General features: G+C 41.7%; 1 long non-coding RNA gene across 1 annotated transcript; it reads left to right on the top strand.

Annotated features, from left to right (window-relative positions):
• The first annotated feature begins 2,503 nt into the window (after positions 1-2,503).
• On the top strand, positions 2,504-2,883 carry LOC107701970 (uncharacterized). Its single transcript, XR_001635717.1, has 3 exons — positions 2,504-2,561; positions 2,644-2,755; positions 2,840-2,883. It is a non-coding gene; the product is annotated as an uncharacterized LOC107701970 (long non-coding RNA).
• The last annotated feature ends 5,435 nt before the right edge of the window (positions 2,884-8,318 follow it).

Genomic DNA, 8,318 nt, shown 5'->3' with positions numbered 1-8,318 from the left:
TTACTGACATCTAGACTCGACTCTTCACAATATCTGATGAAATCGGTTGGGTTTTCTCTGTATTAGAGCTGTTTTGAACTTACTGTTTGAACGCATTCGTTTACTGGATCCTTGGACTGAAAAGTTTACAGGAGTTTACCAGTTTTTAAGCTATTGTTTTCGTTGTAATGTACTGATTCAAATTAGTAATCAATAATGAACAATTATTTAACCACTCTGCGCGCATCCCCTGACATGCTCTCGCGCATGAAGAAGAAGCAGCATCTCTGTCACTGTCGGCAATCGGCATCCTCTCTGACTGACAGAGCGGGTGAGGGCGCAGGCGCAATCATCAAACTTATTTCAAAGGAAGCCAGCGCCACGGTCCTGACCGCATCACTGTCTTTACTGGGTGTTTTTGTCAGCATAGCTCATTAACATTTAAAGGAAAATGCTACAAAAACGGCTTGATCTGAAAAGAGCTGTTTTTGACAGGTGCTTTTTACGCTACCATTGAGAAATTTTAACCAAACTATGTTACAGACTTTTCATTAAGACCCTAAAGAATCATATCAACTTGTGGAAAATGGCCATCCTATGACCCCTTTAAGAGGTATTACACAGTGTTCTGTCATGTTATTGGACTGCAGCAGAAATGCGTGTCAGTGTTTGTCTGGCGGGTCAGTATTTGCCTGGCGGGTCAGTATTTTTCTGGCGGGCGAGTGTTTGTCTGGTGGGCCACTGTTTGTCTGGTGGGCGAGTGTTTGTCTGGCGGGCCAGTGTTTGTCTGGTGGGCGAGTGTTTGCCTGGTGGGTCACTGTTTGTCTGGTGGGCCAGTGTTTGTCTGGTGGGCCACTGTTTGTCTGGTGGGTCACTGTTTGTCTGGTGGGCGAGTGTTTGTCTGGCGGGTCAGTGTTTGTCTGGCGGGCCAGTGTTTGTCTGGTGGGCGAGTGTTTGCCTGGTGGGTCACTGTTTGTCTGGCGGGCGAGTGTTTGTCTGGCGGGTCAGTGTTTGTCTGGCGGGCCAGTGTTTGTCTGGTGGGCGAGTGTTTGTCTGGCGGGTCAGTTTTTGTCTGGAGGGCAAGTGTTTGTCTGGCGGGTCAGTGTTTGCCTGTCGGGCGAGTGTTTGTCTGGCGGGTCAGTGTTTGTCTGCCGGGTGAGTGTTTGTCTGGCAGGCGAGTGTTTGTCTGCCGGATCAGTTTTTGTCTGGCGGGTCAGTGTTTGTCTGGTGGGTGAGTGTTTGTCTGGCAGGTCAGTGTTTGTATGGCGGGCGAGTGTTTGGCGGGTCAGTGTTTATCTGGCGGGTGAGGGTTTGTCTGGTGGGTCAGTGTTTGTCTGGCTGGTCAGTGTTTGTCTGGCGGGTCGGTGTTTGCCTGTCGGGCGAGTGTTTGTCTGGCGGGTCAGTGTTTGTCTGGTGGATGAGTGTTTGTCTGCCGGGTGAGTGTTTGTCTGGCTGGTCAGTGTTTGTTTGGCGGGCGAGTGTTTGTCTGGTGGGCGAGTGTTTGTCTGGCTGGTCAGTGTTTGTCTGGCAGGCGAGTGTTTGTCTGGTGGGCGAGTGTTTGTCTGGCAGATCAGTGTTTGTCTGGAAGGTCAGTGTTTTTCTGGCGGGTCAGTGTTTGTCTGGCGGGTGAGTGTGAGTCCAGAAGCTGATGTTTTCCTTGATGCTTAAATGTGCGGCTTTACAGTTATATGAAGATGGACAAATCACTCTGCCTGATATTCCTGTGGATCTGTGTGGGTTTGTGTGTTACGGGACACACGCTGCTCTAATGGAGAAGCTGGCAGACTTCAAGGTCTGTGCAGACAAGGACTGTTCATGTGAGTTACACTATTCATCACAATACACAACTAATACGGCATAGCTATTTTTAAAGACTTAAAAACTAAGATATTAATTATGACGAAGCTGTTTCCTTCTTTCATTGATGTTTTTAGCTTACATGTTGTTAGGAGGCAGGTTTCTTAGTAGCAGCTTAAACCACTTGTTGGTCAACAAGTTTTCAATAAACTGCATTTTCTTTCTGTGCAATAGTGGTGGGAATATTCACTTATTGTTTTGTTTTTTGTATTGTAGTATTTTTTATTAAGCTAAAGGGTACAATACATACAATATAATACAATACAATATACATTTAAAGTAGACAAATAAATCATACATCGAACAGACATGAGCAATAAAATACCACAGATGCTGAACACATAACAAGACAAAAAAGATATAAATATATAAAAAACATATACTTAACACTATACTCACTTTATTTAACAACTTAAATGCAAGGCACCAAGTATCCAATTTATCCACACCTTAATTTTATGCCTTGTTTCATGTTTCGAACTCAACTGCAGTCATTTTATTTCTTCGTGAGGCAGTCCTTTTCTCAAGCGTTAAAGTGTCTATTAATAGGTTGAACCATTGTGTAAAAGATATTTTATGCTTTCAATGGCTAAAGCTCTTGAAGACTACGAAGACTCTGAAGCGATTCAGACTGCAGAAACATAAACCTGAGGCGAGGCCAGATGATCTATGTGTTTTCTAAACTCAAGCCTGTAGAGGGAGCCGGAGTCTTTTGGTCTGGAAGTGTGCCTGTCTTTATATTTGACATTTCCCTCAGCTGATCTGACTGCAGACCCAGAAATCACAGCAGCAGCTTTGCTTTTGCAGGTCTACGGTGAGCGCTATGTAGACCAGATGGGTGTGATTGGATATTTCCCCAGTAACCATGTCAATGAGACAATGAGTTTTTCAGAAGAAAACGGTTGAGATCCCAACCACTGTAAGTATTTAATCTACTGCTCTTCACATTGTATTTTTTTATTTTGATAATGCATTAAAGGTTTTGTTTTCTCTCTCTCTTTAGGACATGGACTTCTTTTGCGCTTAAAGACAGCAACTTGCGCCAGCACTTCTCGTTTTTGAAAAAAAAAAAAAAAATATATGTATATATATATATATATATATATATATAAATAATAATTCAAAATAATAATTAAAATAAGAGCTGAATGTTCTTGATGGATCTTACTATTTTTAACTAATTAATTTACACAACTTTTCCAGTCGTTTATATTAAGAATTAAGGATAGAGATTTTAAATGTATTCTTTCTCACAATTTCTACATAAGAACATTCTGTTGAGCTTGGCATAATAAAAATGTATATTCTTTATAAAAATGCCCAAAAGTTTTGTAATTAGTCTACCTTATATATCAAGGTTTTCCAAGACATTCTACAAAGAAAAAAGAAAAAGAGGTTTAATTTGAGTTGTTTTAGCTTATTTTAATGCCTTTTTGACATATTTTAAACCACTGTAAGTCATCTTGAGGCCACTTTGGAGGTTTGCTGAAGCCCTCTTGTGGACCCCAGAACCCTGGTTGCTTTATGTAATTAAGATTAATTTTTTTTGTGCATTTCGACAAAATATTTTACTTTGAATCTGAAACTAGCTAAGGACTGTTGCCTTTTTTATCCTTTAACTGCCTATTCTGAACATTTCCAGTTGCTGTTGACTAAATGACATTGACTGGAATAGAAAAGTACAGGAAAGTATTTAATTACTTGTATATTATGGTGTATCTTTGGCTGTATATACACAACCTCTTGCCACAGTAAACAGGATGCATGAAAACTCTCGAGTAGATCTGAATGACTTCTTTAACAGACTGCATATGTAAAGAATACAGAGCTTCAAAATTGTTCAAACTCATGTGACACATTTTATAAACTTAACTTACTGCTGCAGAATATTTCACACAAACTAAAAAAAAGATGCATACCAGACAAATTAATTCTTATTTTTCTAAATATTGACCTCATGTATTCCCGTTTCAAGTTATTCACTAGTTCATTAGCTCATAGATGTCTGTGTAAATAAATAAGAGTAAATAAAGCTTGTTCCTGTGCGGAGGCCAGTGCTCTCTGTATGTGTGCGGATTCATCTCTGATATGTGCTCTGTCCATTCTGATGGAGTTTAATAGCAGAAAATTGAAGGTAATTACCTTGAAGAGCATTCTCTCTCGCTCCCTCTTGCTGTAGTGACATTAATGGATATTACGAAATTCAATTTGCAGTCTTGAATGGAGCTTTTGTTTTCCAGTGTCAAGCCTTTCAATTACTTACTGCTGTGTAGGCAACCATAACCTTATTTCATGTTTTGTATGTGGATCATAATTTGTCTGTAGCAAAAGGAACAGAGATAAAGACCAAAAGTGACCTCTATTCCTTTGATGCACTGTATCTGACAAATGAAACTGATAGTTTGAGCAAAAATGTAAACTCTGCCATCATTTACTCACCCTAGTGTTACTGATGTCGGTAACACGTTACATTAAGGTTCCCTTTGTAAAGGGTTTATTATAAAGGTGATCAATCATAAATGACTAATAATAACTAATTTACAAATGAATTATAAATCATTGATAAGCAGTTATAAACACATAAAAAGTTATTTTAACTCAATACCTGCCAAATAGTGAACCATTTTTAACTCGCATATTATAAATGTACATTTACATTTACATTTAGCAGACACTTTTATCCAAAGCGACTTAGAAATGAGGACAATGGAAGCAATCAAAATCAACAAAAGAGCAATGATATGCAAGTGCTATAACAAGTCTCAGTTAGCTTAACGTAGTACACATAGCAAGTTTTTTTTTTAATTATACAATAAATAAAAAGAAAACAGATAGAATAGAAAAAGAATAGATTAAGCTAGTGTTAGAGGCCTTTTTGCTTTTGTTAATTGTATAATAAATAACGAAAATAAATAGATAGAATACAAAAAAGAATAGATAAGCTAGTGTTAGTGTTTTTTTTTTTTACTAACAAGCAGTTAGTAAATGAATAGAGTGCAAGTCTTTTTTGAAAGAATATTATTAGAATAGAGAGTGCTAGAGTTAGAGGATCAAACAAAGATGGAAGAGATGTGACGTGCATTCTTTTCAGCTCATTAAAAATGTATCTTGCTGCCGCGTTCTGGATTAATTGTAAAGGTTTGATAGAACTGGTTGGAAGTCCTGCCAAGTAAGCATTGCAATAGTCCAGCCTGGACAGAACAAGAGCTTGAACAAGGAGTTGTGAAGCATGTTCCGAAAGAAAGGGCCTGATCTTCTTACCCCAGTAGTTAGATGTTGTGACTTGGACACCTCACCTCTCCAAGATATCTTGAAGGACCTATCTGAGAGATAAGATTCAAACCACTGGAGTGAGGTTCTTGAGATGCCCTTTGCCAATAGGGTTGACAGGAGGATCTGGTGGTTAACCGTCTCAAAAGCAGCAGACAGATCCAGCAAGATAAGTATTGAATATTTGGAATCTGCTCTTGCCAGTCTTAGGGCTTCAACAACTGAGAAATGGCTTGAAGGAGATGAGACAGAATAGGATCAAGCAGTAGTAGGATGAATAGAAAGGATTAGTTTGGAGACTTCTGCCTCAGAGAGTGAAGAGAAGGATGTGAACGAGTGTATGTTTGCTGGTACGATGAGCTTGACAGACTGTGGTATGGAAAATTGTGCACTGATGTTTTTAATTTTATTAATGAAGAATGTGGCAAAGTCGTTAGCTTTAAGAGTTGATGAAGGAGGGGGGAGAGGATGACAAAGAAGGGAGGAAAATGTTTTAAAGAGCATGCAAGAGTTAGACGAATTGTTAATTTTATTATGATAGTATGTCCTTTTAGCAGTGGAGACATTAGCAGAGAAGGAAGAGAGGAGTGACTGCAAAATATTAAGGTCAGTAGGATTTTTTGATTTGCGCCACACCCTTTCAGCAGCCCTGAGCTTAGAACGATGTTCGCAGAGAACATCAGACAGCCAAGGGGCAGAAGGGGTGGTATGGGCTGGCCTGGAAGACAAGGGGCAGACAGTGTCTAAACAAGACCTAAGAGTGGAGCAGAAAATATCAGTAGCACTGTTAGCATCAAGAGATGATAACTGTTCAGGTGAAGGAAGCAAAGATGAAACCATAGCAGATAGCCTGGAGGGTGAGAGTGAGCGTAGGTTACAATGAAAGATGACATGTGGAGGGGTATGTGTTGTGTCAGGAACCATGTTGAGGTTAAGAGTGAGGAGGAAGTGATCCAAGGTGTGCAGTGGAGTAAACCAGTACATGATCAGTGGAGCAGTGTCGTGTGTAAATAAGGTCCAGTTGGATGCACTCTCTTGAGATCAAAAGAGGCAAGCAGAGTGTGGAAGTCTGCAGGCTGATGTTTATCTAGGTGGATGTTGAAGTCTCCAAGCATAACTATCCTCATACCATCCTCAGGAAAGGTTAAGAGCAGCACATCTATTTCTAATTCATCCAAGAAGTTACCTTGTGGTACAACTACAAAATGGATTTTAAAAGGGTGGGTAATAGTGACTGAATGTGATTCAAAGGAGCTGTTAATACCCAGAGAAGGTAAAGGAATACATTTCCAATCATTAGAGATAAGCAGACCAGTACCTCCACCCCTTCCAGTCAGACAGGGGGAGTGGGAAAAATAAGAAATGATTGGAGAGTGCTGCAGGAGTAGCATTGTCCTCTGGTTTGATCGTGTGCTGCCTACAGTGTGTGATGCGTGGTTTGCGAGTGGTAGTAATAGTAAGGATATGAAAACACATAGTAAGAGTTGGTCATAAAAACTGAAACAGAACTGAAGCAAGGTGTAGAAAAGAGGACGAATCAAAAGCGATACTTATGTTCCTTGTCTGTGTCCCTGCACTGTGGAGTTGATGGTCTTTACACTCTTCGGTCTTTACATGAGGGCTGCCGCGACGCAACTTCAGCACGTCTCAACACAATAAACAAAACAAGCATTTCCTAGCAACGACAACTGCGCTAAACACTAAAAAGCTGCTTTTAACTTCCGCTGATTGACTGCTTCTCTCAAAGAGTATTTCTTTACACTGTCTTTTGCTAGCACTTGAACACACTTAACTGTTTATCACAACAAAGGGCTAAGCAAGCGCATGACACTGACAAGGTATGTGATAGAGTACGACACCAAACGCAACTTCAGCACGTCTCAACACAATAAACAAAACAAGCGTATCCTAGCAACGACAACTGCGCTAAACACTAAAAAGCTGCTTGTAACTTCCGCTGATTGACTGTGTAATGAGGTTCTTTAGTAGGGAAGGAAGAAGTCGGAGTCAGCGTGACTGAGGCTCGGGTAATTTATTAAGCGTCCCGTAGGAACAGCGAATACAAGCAGGCGCTCTGGCGCTGCAAAACAAACAAAACTTATATAGCACTTATATAGCCACAGTCTCTTCCCCACGAGTCCTCAGTCTGTCTCTCTCCCCCCCTGCCAGTCATTACTATAAATAATAATATCATCTAGATAAGCAGCAGCATATGTCACATGCGGCCAAAGAATCTTATCCATGAGGCGCTGAAACGTGGCCGGAGCCCCGAACAACCCGAACGGAAGCGTAACGAATTGGTGCAATCCGAACGGCGTGGTGAAGGCTGTTTTTTCTTTGGATAGAGAACGTGACATGAACGTCGTGCCTTGATCAGTGAGAATCTCCTTTGGGATTCCCACTCGGGAGATTAACCGAAACAGCGCGTCCACCACACTTTTCGCCGAAATGTTGCGAAGTGCGACTGCTTCAGGGTATCGTGTTGCGTAATCCACTAGGACTAACGCAAAGCGATGCCCGCGTGCCGACCGTTCTAATGGCCCGATGAGGTCCATACCAATTCTCTCGAAGGGGGCCTGCATTAGAGGTAAAGGGCGCAAAGGCGCTTTTGGGGAGGCCAGTGGGTTTACCAGCTGACATTCACGACAAGCCGCGCACCACCTGCGCACATTCTCGTGAATGCCCGGCCAAAAGAATCGGGCCATGAGACGATTTAGTGTCGCTGCCTGTCCTAAATGTCCCGCCATTGGATTACAATGAGCCGCCTGGAAAAGCATTTCCCGACGGCTTTTAGGTACCAACAATTGGGTTGTATCCTGCTTTGTCTGAGTGTCTTGTGTCACTCGGTACAACCGCTCCTTTAAAACAGCAAAAATAGGGATACGAGAGCGGACGGTCGGGATGGAGAGGCTGCCCATCGATGGTCTGAACCTGTTCAAATGCCCGTTTCAGGGAATCATCCTGGGACTGTTCCAGGGGGAAATCATCACATTCAGAGAGGATTAGCCTCTCATTCGCGCTCCGTTCCAATTCGTCCCCAAAATTAGCGGATGCCGGAGGTGCGGATTAATTGCGACCTCCACACTATGTTTTTGACCCCGAAATTGAATCAGCACGGACACTAGAGGATATTCCACCACATCCCCGTGCACACCACCGCACCGGAACCATGTGGCTTCTATCCAATGCCTTGAGCTGAATCAAGCTTGGAT

Source organism: Sinocyclocheilus anshuiensis, unplaced genomic scaffold (assembly GCF_001515605.1).
Source record: "Sinocyclocheilus anshuiensis isolate Anshui unplaced genomic scaffold, SAMN03320099.WGS_v1.1 scaffold526, whole genome shotgun sequence".
NCBI lineage: Eukaryota > Metazoa > Chordata > Actinopteri > Cypriniformes > Cyprinidae > Sinocyclocheilus > Sinocyclocheilus anshuiensis.
This window is presented reverse-complemented; position numbering and strand designations above follow the sequence as displayed.